Source organism: Zea mays, chromosome 9, assembly GCF_902167145.1.
Source record: "Zea mays cultivar B73 chromosome 9, Zm-B73-REFERENCE-NAM-5.0, whole genome shotgun sequence".
In the NCBI taxonomy this organism is placed as follows: domain Eukaryota; kingdom Viridiplantae; phylum Streptophyta; class Magnoliopsida; order Poales; family Poaceae; genus Zea; species Zea mays.
The window spans coordinates 158,502,516-158,516,826 of NC_050104.1; the positions used below are offsets into that span (position 1 = coordinate 158,502,516).

Here is a 14,311-nt window from a genome sequence, read left to right on the forward strand (position 1 = left end):
TTTATGTTTAATTTAAAATTTTATATTTTTCAATAAATATTTTAAATAGATTAAGTAATTTTTTTTTTGAAAAAATCAACGATATCTCTACTACTTATTAAGTTAGCAATAGTAGCCTGCCTTTTTGTGTTCTGCCGCGTAGTCTCTGACAGGTAGGGCCCGCTTGCTCCTGCGTGCATGCTCCAAAAAATAGAATTACTGCACATGTCACGCGCACAGGACGATACAAGCACCATGTGATAACAATTGTGCTGTTACATGCACAGGAGCACATATAAGCAGGTTACAACACCAATTGGTGAGCAATATGGTACTAAATTTATTAATACAGCCATATACGCCGTGTGAGGCCCATCTGCCGATTTGTGTTTGCGAGGCCCATCTATCGATTTGTGTTCTGCGAGGCCCATCTCCGTGAAACCCTGCCCACGCCCGCGGCCTCCAGCCCTGCGCGGCTGCGCCCCCGCCCGCATGCTCACCTTGCGTCGCCGCCCCCGCATGCTCGCCTTGCGCCGCCGCCCTCTTGTTCGCCTTCGTTGCGGACGCGGCCTCCAGTGTCCAGCGCAACCGCCGCTCCACCACCGCCGCTTCACCACCGCCGCTCTACCACCGCCGTTCCATCTTCTATCCCGCCGGCAACCTCCAGCCCTGCGCCATCCCCATTTGTGCGGCCTCTACCGTCCCCACCCCCGCACAGTTCGTGCAACCGTCTCCCCCTCTACAGTCCCCACGTCGTCCACTACTGCATGCTTCCTCCCCACGACCTCCACTTCCTCAGACACCTTATAGAGCTCGATGAAGATAAACCGGGAGCATGTGTGGACTCTATCTCGTCCGAGCACGCGTTTTCACCAGAGTCGGGTTCCTGTACCACGCCGCCGCGCCGGGCCTCTACAGTGTCCGAGCGCGCCTGCAGTGGACCGAGGGGGCGCTCAGCAGAGGCGAGGAGGGGCTTGCTCGGCCGACAACCGGGACTGCGCAGGCTACAAGGGGAGTAGTGAAGATCGACGGCGAGTTGCTCCACGACCGGTCTCTCCCGCTTGAGGAGTAAGGTAGTTTTTTTATTTAGAATCAAGACTGGTAGAGCGATTCTCTAGGCTGTGTATGGTAATTCCATCATTCCTGCATTTGGTGGTACGATATACAAACCACACGATGAAAGAACCACTCTGCGCCTTGCATTGCAGGTCATATAGTTCTCTAGGCTGTTGCTTGCTTATTTTTCCATGCTTATTACTTTGTTTAGCATCCTCGTACTATATTTCCTTAGTCCTGTGCCCCTGTTTCTGAGTGGTGATATATAATGTTTGACCCTTTCATAAATTGTGTTTCATGCTTTAGTTTAGGTTACTAGATGTAGGAAAGGGGATATCTTGATTTTTAAGTCATTTTTACTAATTCGACTCACTCCTAGAGTTAGTTGGCTCGGTCAAGTCTTACCTTTTCAAACTGTGGAAGTGATCACTGCTCTTGATAGCTTGACCTGTCAAACTGTCTACTGGTATAAATCAGCAATCTGAGTTAATGTTTCATGAGCTCACAATTGCAAAAAGACTCTTTTTTAAGACCGATCAAAACCGTATTTCATTACCAAAGTAACGAAATTACAGAGTTCAACAAGTGCTATCTTTCTTTTTTCTTCTTCAGCACATTTCGTCATCTCTGTGTGCCTCTACTTGCTTTGGTGCACAATTATTGGTGTCTAATTCAAACTGCACATGCGAAATTCTATCGATGCACTACTTTTTAGCGATGAATTAAAAAAAAGGTAAACTTCAGCACATTCCAGTTTTATTTGCTTTCAACGCCATACTTAAACTACGTGCTTTCCTGGAAATCTGGTGTATGGCCTTTGGATCCAGCAACCAATTGTCCTAAAATCTAATGCATGGTCTTTGGAGTATCATTTTCGTTGTTTCTTAGTGGTAACTTGGCTGCTTACCGCGGTCAGGGTTACTTGTACTGTTGCACTACTCCATATCAGCAGACTTTGTTTGGTAAGAAGCTGACCATTCAAAACTAGGCACCAATGCAATATATCATGATTGAACAATTTAAGTTATCCAGTTTTATTTGCTTTCAACGCCATACTTAAACTACGTGCTTTCCTGGTCAGTTTGTGTTTATTTCAAATATTTTGTTCATTACCGAGCTAGCAAATAGCAATGATTAGTTTCTCAAAACATGTAGTGTGTTGTGTCGTTGCATCCGAATTGAGAAGGATCTTTGAATATGTTCCTATAGTTGTTACCTACTTACCATTGTGTTTTCTTATAGTTAATCTTTGCTTCTCTAATTACCATTTTGTTTTTCTCAGAGTTAATCCCAAGCAGTGCAGACTCTCAAGCATCCGTGTTGCCTTTTTCTTCTTGTGCACACAAGTATGGAGCATCTGTCTTTTACAACCTCGTGTTGCTTCCAGTATACTGTCTTTCCATGAATTATGTCTACCTTTGAATTTTGGAAATTATAGAGTAATATACTTTATTGCTGATCCCAGACATCTAGGTGGTCCATTTATGGATATGTAGTTCTTTGCTTGGCACACAATCTTCTTTGTACTGTTTACTAAATTTAGGTGGACAAACAAAATGCTTCTGTAGTTTTCTTTGTCCATTAGCAAAATAACAAGTATTATCAGCTTTGATGAATGTTAAATATTGATGAGCAAAACTATGAAACATCTTATTATGTAACCTAATCTAAGATTATTATGGGAGCGAGTGGGATTGTCATTGATTCAGTAACCTTAATATGATGTTCTCTTCGACTTGCCTTTCTGCTCACCTGGTCAGTTTGTGTTTATTTCAAATATTTTGTTCATTACCGAGCTAGCAAATAGCAATGATTAGTTTCTCAAAACATGTAGTGTGTTGTGTCGCTGCATCCGAATTGAGAAGGATCTTTGAATATGTTCCTATAGTTTTTACCTACTTACCATTGTGTTTTCTCATCAACATTTAACATTGTATAGCAGTTCTGTCATCATTGTATAGCAGTTCTGTCATCTTAGTTTGGCGTTGCTATGAAAATTCTGATAGAGAATACCAGTTTCTTTTCTCAGAATGTGAATACTTATGTTTTCTATAATAATCATGGGTCGTTGTGACTATCCAGGGAAATTCGGAATTGTGTTCGCCTCAATTTCTGTACCCATCTTTGCAGCTCTGTATTGTCCAACAAAACTTTGGTTAGTGCTTTCATGCTTTCATTTTGTGTTCTTAATACTATTTCTTTTATTATATTGAATATTTGAATGACCTGTTCTACTATTACAGTTTGAACATGTTTTGTTATGTCATGTCTATTACCAAATTGTAAAAGCGAATGAATTGTATTGAGAACAAATTTAAATTAAAATTCCAACTAATATATATGGACATGACAAATTTGTGTGTATTAGGGGTATTTATTGGGGTATGAAGTTTATATACAAGCATGCTTCCGGTATATAGAGGTTGATGCTAAATGATAGTTGAAAGGATTAGCTGGTAGTATGCTTTCTGTACGGTGCACTTGCACCTGCGCAACTTCATTCTTCTTCGCTTCTCTTAATTCTTCTATGTCTACAGTTCAATACAAAGTGAAACACCCTTAAGTGAGACTAGGTGTGTGCTCGTGCGTTGCCACGAGAGTTAAAGATTAGTATAAAATATAGATACGGAACGATAAACATCACTATGATATTCAAAATTCATATGATAAAATATCATGTAACACTAATATCATGAACTGATGTCGAATAAACATTATAAGAAGTCGAACAACCATGCTAAAATATTTATTCACAAGTACGACCAAGTACAGTTCAAGGAACAAATAACATGAAATGAAATACAAAAGGGCAACACATACAAACACCTGACCGGACTTCAGAAGCTAGCTCCAGCTTAAACCAGCTATAGAACTCCCCACCTTTCATCATGCTGATCATCAGGCTTTATCTGAGATGTCATACAGACACATACAGATTTTTCTCTGGTTTCTATTGATGCAGAACCTTCTCATCTGCATGTCATCTGGCTTGACATGTTGCATAGGCTTCTCCAATCCATAAGAATGAAGTATAAACGCTATTGTTTGGTGCACTGCCAACCTTTGCTTTGCTGGAACTAAGTCCTATGAAAGCTACATCTACTTTTATCTGAGATGGCCTTGTTCTGGAAATAACGAACACGTCAGTATGACGTTCAGTAAATGATACTGTGGAATATAAATTGAAAAATCTTCAGTTGCTTTCCAGCCATACAAAAATAAAAGTAGAAAACTGATTGTAGAAAGTGAATGTATTGATATTTATTTTTATCTAATCTATATTATTATCATATTAACCAATACATTGTTTCGTATTTCTTATCCAAATCTAGGTAGCACTGATCCATTCCATAGAAAATGGTGCATTACTTTGTGAGGAAAAACATCGAACTAATTTAAGGCAATGCTTGGTGACAAAATGCACCATATAAACGTTTGTGTGTACTGATAGTCAGAAAAGACCATAAATTGCAAGCAAAGTATCTTTTGATTTATTATTAGCACCGATGTTCCATTAAATTGCAATACACTATATGGTGAGCGCCACGTGTACTATATTTCTTGCACCATGCCGCAGAGGCCACCAGCAACATGCTCGCCCTGTGCTGTAGAGGCTGTATCGACGCTCGCCGATACGCTGCTTATCGTATCAGCGCGCGCGACATGGAGGGTCGTGTAGTAGTCAGGCAGAGCATCCGCTTTATTTGTTCCGCATCGTGAAAGGTAACCTCTGGCTTCATTGAAATCTGCCACAAAAGGGAAACCAGCAAACGGGAATTACATTGCAGAATTCAATTGCCACAAAAGAAATCTGGCGTTTTCTTAGAGTACCAGGAAGACGATTGTAATCCGGTTCTATTCCATTCCCATTGATATCCTTGTGGTTTGGTGTCATGTATTTGCCAACTGTGACGACAATACCAGAACCATCATGAAGTTCAAATACAGATTGGATTAAGCCCTGCATCACCCTAGACATGAGTTACCAGACACAAAAAGGGCATAATATAATCCTGTTGATCATAGGGAAAGAAAACGTCACAATATCCTCTTTTGGGTGGTTCAAACCTTGCCAAAAGTCCTTTCGCCAACAAGAACAGCTTTGCAATTGTCATGAAGTGCTGAAGCAACCTAAAAAATTATTGGTGCGTGAGCTTTGACTACATGCCATTTCATTACTGTCGGTGGACGCAAATGTGTACTTACTATTTCACTGGCGCTTGCTGTCCTATTATTCACCAGCAACTGTCACAATATGTAGATAAACATATGAGACATATTATGTTACATTTTATGATTTAACTTTAAATTTTGTTATATGAAAAATCTTCAATTTGATGCTAGGTTTCTTAAAGAACAAAGACGTAGATAGAGTCTACACTTTCTACAAAATAGTTTCTTGTAATTTCATTATGATGTAAAAGAAATCTATTTGTTTGACAGAGGGACTTTGTCATTTAATCCTTTTAATGATGTTTTCTTTGCAATAATGTCATGATTGGTCCTACAAGATCAATGGCAGGATCCGGTAGAATAAACCAAAATAGGACAGTTCCAGACATTCGTCCCTTTCCTCCGTAAGTATATAGTTCACTTGTCACATTTATATATGAATTACAAACTTAAGCTACAGTTTGTGTTTTATATAGTTTCGTGTTATTTGATGATATTCAAGATTTCAATAACTTACCACACGTAAAGAGTATCTTTGCGAGGGTAGTTGTTAAGTTTCCTAGGCGTCATGATAGTCAACACTTCATCCTACAGGATATCACAGTGAGTTACTTCAAGCTTTAAAATAGAGTCCATATAGTCATGTTATAATAAAATTCTTTGACTCATACGACCTGTATTCCCATATATCTAGGGATCCAAAATGGAAGCAATTTCAAGTCGCAATAATGTTCCACGTTTCGATGCCTTACTCACACAAGGATGCACATATACATTGTATAGAGTGGGATTCTGTCTAAATAGGGAGGGGATTCAATTTCGGAATATTGGACATGGGCTAGAGATCGGACTGATAACACATACTATTGTGGAGCCATTCATTAAGCCAATCCAATTTCCTCCATTTCCAAAGTATCTTATGCCATTCCATAAGGTGTATCAACAACCGCATAAGTCGTTCGTAGGTAATGATCATTCCTTCCATATGGTTTATATATATATAGTACTAATGGCTGATGTATAAGTTATTCAAAGATAACTAATCACATGTGAATTGCTCAGACATTATTGGCATAGTTCTTCATTTAGAGCCATTAAAGCATATCGGTGGAAGGCCGTATAGAGAGGCTGTACTAATGGATTCCAGGTGACACTAATTTATAGCTACATTATTTTTTGAAAGTATTAAGTAATTGTTAGGTCTTATTCAGACAACATTAATGTTTTTATAGGTGGGATCTAATCGTCGTGGGGGTATGGACTGACCTCTTGCAAAGAAATGCTCTACGATGGTCGTTAGCTAGAGTTGACAATAACATCATTATTGGAACTATGTTGCGTCGTAACAATAAACACAGTAATTTCTCTTGTACCTAAATTCTTTCAACTTGAACTCAATTCTTATGCTTATTTATTATCCTAACAATAGGATGCTTGGAAACCTCGGATTATAGCACCGTTCATTTCAACCCAGATCATCACACTACATACCACTTGAAGAGTGAGTGGTTCTTATAATAGATTTATAAACTATAGCTAAAATTAAAATGCTAATAATTTAAAATAATCATCTTCTTACAAATTATGTTCTAAATTGCAGCTATTCGACGTTCGTTGATTCAAAATCCAAGGCGTCGTATCGTCGACAAATTTCTTGAGAACAGACGGGCACATCTCACAACTGTGATATCTGATTGAGACGTATTCTAGCTTGTTATAGTAGATACTTTGTTAGTTATGATTTAGATGAAACTTAGTAGTAATGATTTGTTCTCTATTTTGTATTAGTCGTGTGTTCGGTCTCAATGGTGATCACTTTGTATAAAACTATGTGACCTTTCTATGAGCTTATAAATAAGTTCACCATCATTATTCTTCATTCATCTTTCTTCATCACTGTTAGCATGGTTCTTGATCTATACAAGCCTATGTCATTTGTATTTAGTCCACTGTAATCCTTGGCCTGGTAATCACAAAACTATTGAAAACAATATCCGCTTACGAAAGATATGTGGAAAATGCGGTAGGAACGACATAATGATGATAGCATTTTTGCAAATTGAAAGAACAAAAAAATTGCTCACCGAAGAGGATCACTTCATTCTTCATCTCAAAACACTCCAGACGATGCAGCAGTTTTGGAACAAAAACTTGAACCTTGCAACAGTAGTAACACTTGAGACGGGTGTTTCCTTCTTTAACTGAAGGCACTCAGATCATACGACACTCTTGGAAAAAAATGAAACCTTTCCAAAAACTAAACCAGCAAATATCACCTCTTCCCTTTTTTTACGAAACTCGCCGGCACCTCTTCGAGGGGGGAGGCAGAAGCAAGATAACACTTAAACGACAGTAAACAATACACAAACCAGTTAAAAATATGAAAAATCTCTCATTACAAGAGTTGTAGGCTGTAGCATGGTTATTAACACACAACTGAGGATGGACTTGGTTTGATAATAACATATGCATTCTGGCTTTTACATGTTGAATTTATGGACATCTACTACATATGGGATTGCTCAACCTATCCGAGCATTTAAATGGAAAACAACTTCCTGCAATCATCAATTAAGAGATTCAAGTATACACCACACTCCACTGCACTAATATTCTTAGCAGCATCAATTGAACATAATCACAAAAGGACTGGCAAGAAGATTCAGAGTAAGATAACATTCTTGGTAGGCATAGAACATAATCTTACTGGATAAATATATTGTTTTATTGTTTTCCTCTTCGTTTTATTTTTCTTTCTTCTTGCTCTGTTGTTCAGTCAGTCTGTCATCCCCATAAACCAGTTCTAGATAGTAGTACGAAAGGCATTTTCCTCTTCACACTCTTGGTTGCTGCCTTGGCCCCTCCTCAACCCTGTTTTACTTGACTTCAGCTTTGACAATATATTAGTCAGTACTCCCATAATCCATATCCAAATTCCACCCACGAGTCATATTTCATAAGCACAAAAGTCGTTCTATAATTACATTGTTAATGATACTTCCATAATCCATATCCAAATTCCACACACGAGACATATATCATAAGCACAAGGGGAGAAAGAAATTTCAGATAACATATAATGTCAAATGACAGATAATGCCATGTTCATGAATCTTGATAACAACAACAACATGACACGACATTAAAGTATCATCTGCAGCACATGACAAGAATTGCATGATCCACGCTTCCACATGTCAAACCAGAGTATAGTGGTGTCAAAAGGGCCGAAAACAAGAAAAGGAGGATATGAGAACAAATAATGAGCATAGAAGAACAATATTATTATTGAGTGTTGTTTGCGCAGGTCCTCAATTTATTGAATCATATCATTGCCTCAGTACTTGCAGATTGACATGTCTAACTGAACTCTTGTATCATGAAAACAAAGAGAAGACTCATTTGACGGGCAGATTGACAATGCTTCATCCATAAGGACTAATTGTTGACAAGAACTAAGCTTAAGAGAGAGAGAACAAATGACCAAATTGTCTTTGCACGAGCAAATAATTATACTATAATAAATCAGAAGTACTTTAATTTTGTATATACAATAAGCTTTAGATAGGGACTTCTTCTGTGGCGGAGGGTCTCCAGGAATTCACCAGCAAGGGAGATCACAAACCAACACTTGGCCACATGAATGAATGCCCTCAAGGCAGACAACTTGTGTGATGTAGAGGCCAAGCAAAGCTGATAAGAGCATAACGCTATGTATTCTAGCTACAGCTAGGAAGCAAGAGCATAACGCTATGCATTCTAGCTACAGCTAGGAAGCAAGGCTCTGACCTGTTAGAATTAGAAAAATCAGGTACTACACCACAGGGACAGAGGAAAATAAAAAGGGGTTATTATGCACATGATTACACCTGCAAACCTCATATCAATCTATCACTGTTCCCTCAGCACCGGAGATCATGAAGTGTGATCATCATATCCATGAAGCATGAACTATAGAAATAGGGGATGTCTACTTTGTAACCTGAAAATAAAACACAAATAAGCACTAAAGAATTATGGAATTCTGTAAAATAATGTAAATTCCAGTTACAAAAAACCACTGAGCATGCAGTTTTGGTAAATCAAAATTGATTCTAGATGTTACTAAAATAGGGAATCCGCTGAGCATGCAAGTTTGGTAAATTAAATTGACTCCCCTGCAGTGCTAACCCATCAGTGTCTCAATTAGAAAATTTGAGTAATTACATTCAGAGCATCTCTGAAAATTCAAGTACCTAAATTGTGCACTAAAACTTATACATCATGCTAAGTAAGCAATGTAATTTCAAGATACGAATATTGTCAGCTTTACCAAGATCAATGTCATTTGAAGTACCCAAAATATATTTGGGAAAAACACGCCCGTACCACTTGTTTGTGTGGATTTCATACCCTAAATTTTATGATGTTTTCTTTTGTTCTACGACTAATGGTATGTCTTCATTTTTTTCTTAGCTAATTAGGATCCATTGTAGCAGCATGCTTTTAGGCTTTAATCTTACAGATTGAAGGTAAACTGAAACATATTCCTAGAAAAGTGAGTATTCCTTAGAATTTGTTTTAGTATCCACTGTAGCAACTAGCAACATGCTATTAGGCATTTAGGCTGTAATCTAATTAAATTCAGTTTCAAAAAGGATCAATCACATGGATGCTGTCCTAGAAGCAAAAAAAAGAACCCACAGTAAACAGAAGTTACCAAACAGTAAATTCTTTTGTTCTACGACTAATGGACTGCCTTCATGTGTTTTCTTACCTGTTTAGGATCCATTGTAGCAGCATGCTTTTAGACAAAAGAATCTATAGATTGAAGTTAAACCGAAACATATTCCTAGAAAAGTGGGTATTCCTTAGATGAATAGGAACTGAAACATAAACTTTCACGTCGATTGAATTCTCGACAGAAGTACCTGGAGTTGGTTAGATAGTCATTCGATAAGTACTGAGGGAACAAGCAATTCTTCTGTGAGATCCCATTGGATGAGACGAACCATATACCTCCATTTGAAGTGCACCAAGTGTTCTTCAATGTCTCCAGCAGCTGGAGATGCTTCAGTTTTCATTTTTATCTGATTGGTTCCAGCAGTAGGTCCTGGTGATGACTGCTCTCTAAAAGATGGATGCACGAATGCACCCTCTTTAGAACAAAATTCGTCCAACATATGTTGTAAATAGTCAACAACATCCTTTGTCCACTGAGAGCGTTGGTTATCAGAACCTGCTACTGAAATACTGTTAGGTGTCTGTCGGGTCTGTAGCTATATAAAATTGAATACACATCATCACAATGGTGCAATGTGGCCCTTGATCTTCAGAAAGTGATTTCCTACGGTAACAATGAGGAACGTGCTCAGACAATGAACACAGTCGCTTGTTTGGCTGAGCAAGGGCCTGCAAGGCAATAATGGATGTAAAGAAATAAAACTAATGAATGTAAGCAAACTGAGCTCATTGCTGCAGCACCAGCATAACAAAGTAAACAACAACATTCAGCACCATAAATCGAATATTCCAAGCTGAATAACTTTGAATTCCACAGATGAAACATGTGAAAAAGGCTAATGCTCGTTGTCCCAAGTAACAATGCTGTTCAAGATTTAAATGCCAAAAGCAACCTCACAGTAAGAATGGTCATATGTCCTTAGCTGTTATTCTAGCAGTACACTATCAATCAAATACTCAAAAGGAAGCCAAACATCTAACTATCAAGCGAAAGCAAGCTTAAAAATTTGCAAACTTAGATAACAAACATGAAATATTTACCGAGGTTCTATTGAACAAAACATTATATTATTATAACAACAAATGACAGGTTAGTCTGCTCGACCTCAATCCATTTTCTGCGGGTGTCCTCATTACATGGTCTTTGCTCTGGTTAAACTCCAGGCTTGATCAGTAGAGATCCATAAAGAGGAACTCCATAAACTTGGCCAGCTTGTTGTGAAAGAAAGAGCATCAGTGTTTTATGTTTAACACAATATCATGTAATAGGAGGCTTGATCAGTTTTTTATGTTCTAGAATTCACAAATGACAGCCCACATTAAATTTCAGGTAACCTGAATTTGATCAAACCAGATGGATGGGATACACATGTAACTGATTAAATTATAAAAGCTCCTTAAATATCCCATATATATTGTCTTAAGGGAAAGAGACCTAATTGAAATCAACTTACTGGAGATTACGCCTACGGATGGTAGACTCTTCACCATCGCCTAGAAGAAGTGTCCTCTAGAGAAAAGTCAATTAGAAACTGATAGCCAAGTTATAATGGCACCTGCGATGCTTTAAAAATGTGGTAGGGTGCCTACAGGTCATTTTCTTGCTAATTTTGCCAGGGAAATTGCAAAAAACTAAAGCAGCATTAGTTTCAATGGTGCTTTTGAACTTAAATGAGTACATAAAAAACCTCTGAGAAGACATACTGCATATAAAGAATATGTCCTTAAAATTTAACATGAATTCTTAATCTTTCACATTGCATTGGTGATTGGTGACACTCTAGGGGCCTGTTTGGTTGCTACCTTGCCAGGCAGCTCGCCGGCCAGGCAATCATCCTAGCCCCATGCGACCAAAATCGGACGCCTGGGATGGATTCCTGGGCTAGGCAGCTCCGTCCAGGAGCCATCCAAATAAGCCCTAGAAGCATGTACCACTCAGACAACGCATCATTTGGATTAATATCATCAAAGTCCAGGCATAATCACGTACCTCCTCTTCAGCAGCTTGTCTAATGTTGTCTTTTGCTTATAAGTTAGCATTCCTCAGGCTAATACGAAGCCTGCTAAAATGTTCAAGGTTTATATAAAAAAGAAGGCTAAAAAGGATAACAAAAGTAAACAAACTCCAAGTCTCCAAGAATATCTTACTTCTTGTATTGTTCATCCCATGACTTCAAGGTTGCTTGACCAGATTGCACCTCATCAAAAGTGGGAAGCTGCTGTGCTAGAAGATCAAGCTGGAACTGCAGTGACTTCAGCAACTGCAGAGCATCCTGTGCAGAACCATTCAACCTTGGAAGATTTTCAACAGCTTGTGTGACTCCATCCATCCTACTATCTTAATGAATCAAGATCAGCAGATTTAACATGCTGGCATGTGAAGAAAGGACAACTGAAAACTTGTAACATAAACAGAATTTAGTCTTGATACATGAATAAGTGCACTCTTGAAAACTTAAGTTCCTTCTGGAGGAACAAAAAATCCTCATGGAGGAGGATTTCCTTAGCAGTACATAAACGAATATCCATGGCATGTGGAGTACATTTCGGGTTGATGTAAAACATCTATATTCCTTACAATGAAAGAAGTAATTATAACGCAACTACACAACATGTACCACCATCCTAAGCATTCCCTTGTCGGAGACATCCTAAAAGATTACATTCTCTATATTTTTTTCCTCTTCAACAACATTCTCTAAATCATGTCTTTTATACACAAATACCTATATTAGAGACATTTTTAATTTGTCCTGTAAATTTAGTAGACCATTTAAAGGACGCTGCCGGAGGGAGTAGAGGATGACCTCATCCTCTAAATTTAGGGTATAGGACCCTTTAGAGGTCCGTGTTGGAGTTAGTCTTATATGTTGACTTTGATTCTCATTGATTTCTACCATTTAACTGAACGTACCAATTTGCTCGTTAGTACTTTCCCTATCTCTAAGAATCAATGTTATCTGATTAGATTAGAAATTGAGCGTATCTTATCCTTTGGTGAAGCATGATAAGGTGATTCATCCTCTCATATAGGTTTTGTGGCTGCCTGAAATACGTAAATGGATCCGCTCCAAACTAATGATGTTCGTTCTCCATTAAAAGAACTGTCCAACATCACTGTTGAAGGTATGTCTACTAATAATATAAGATGCCTTATTTGACATTTCAATAAGGTTGTAAAAAATAAAACCTATAATGGTTTAGTAGGATGTGCGGATGCAAGGCAATGTAAACGGGAAAAGGAAAGAGCACGATACGCGGCGATGAGTGATGAAACAAAAAATGAATTGAAGAAACGTCGTGCGTCACGCAACAAAGAAAATGTTGTACACCATGAGTATTCAAAAGTGTTAGATCCCAAGGAACGTAAGAGAATCCGAGAAAGAGCTCGATGTGCAACTCAAACTAAGGAACAAAGGACGTTGCGTAATATGAAACCATGTCAAAAGAGAGCAAGGGGAAACTATAGAATAAGACAACAAGTTATGCTAAGTCAGGACTCAATCGCCATTGAGAACCCTACTTTTACCCCGGAGCTTGTGTGGAGTTCAACAGATGCTCAAGCACCTACTGGGTCTCTATTTAGCTCCGAGCTCATGGCTATTCCTGAATTGATCCCAACTCCATTTGTTCCTACTCCATCGGTGACTGAGGATGTTGAGACAAAGATACTGACAAAGTCTCCTAGACGACAAAGACATCCGTGTACAGTCCCTGCCACAAATAGTGACAAAATGACCGAAGGAGTAGACGTTGGGAAGCAGCACTTGACATCTTCGACTATTACCACCAATGGTAATTACAAGCTCATTCCATCATTAGTTCCCTAATTATTCTTAGTGGTTAATATGATTAAGGTGTGCTCTTTACAGAGGATGCTGATGAGACTGTACTTTTTAAAGAAGATGATGATGATGAAGAAGGATACCTATTCGCTGGGCAAGGTACTTACGTAATGTTTTTAATATAGGATATATGATTTAAAAGTTTCTAAAGTTGTATGTCTTATCCCTTGTTCTTTCAAAACAAATTTAGATGGTGAATCCGGTGAGGATATTGAGATTGATGAAACCCAAGATGCCTTTACTGTCAACCCTGACGTACCTGACTTGTACGACAAGGTGTATAGTAACATACCTGAAGAAACACATTTGCTGAGCACTGTTGCTGACTGCGATTACTGCAAAGCGAAGAAGTTTCAGTATGAACCACCTGGATTTTGTTGTCGTAATGGACAGATTAATTTAGCCGCATTCGAGACACCGCTCCAGCTTAGGAGGTTGTGGGAGTCTGCAGATGCTGATGCGAGGCACTTTCGTGATAACATTCGATTTTTTAACGGCCATTTCTCGTTCACTTCTCTGTACTGTTGCCTTGACAG

General features: G+C 38.5%; 2 long non-coding RNA genes across 2 annotated transcripts; one reads left to right on the forward strand and one right to left on the reverse strand.

Annotated features, from left to right (window-relative positions):
- Positions 1-4,766: 4,766 nt before the first annotated feature.
- On the reverse strand, positions 4,767-5,288 carry LOC118473419 (uncharacterized). The gene is made up of 4 exons (XR_004852868.1): positions 5,242-5,288; positions 5,104-5,166; positions 4,867-4,996; positions 4,767-4,781 (listed from the first exon to the last, which is right to left on the reverse strand). It is a non-coding gene; the product is annotated as an uncharacterized lncRNA (long non-coding RNA).
- Positions 5,289-5,596: 308 nt separating this feature from the next.
- Positions 5,597-6,554, forward strand: LOC103639555 (uncharacterized). The gene is made up of 4 exons (XR_559512.4): positions 5,597-5,811; positions 5,903-6,173; positions 6,271-6,355; positions 6,441-6,554. It is a non-coding gene; the product is annotated as an uncharacterized lncRNA (long non-coding RNA).
- Positions 6,555-14,311: the final 7,757 nt, after the last annotated feature.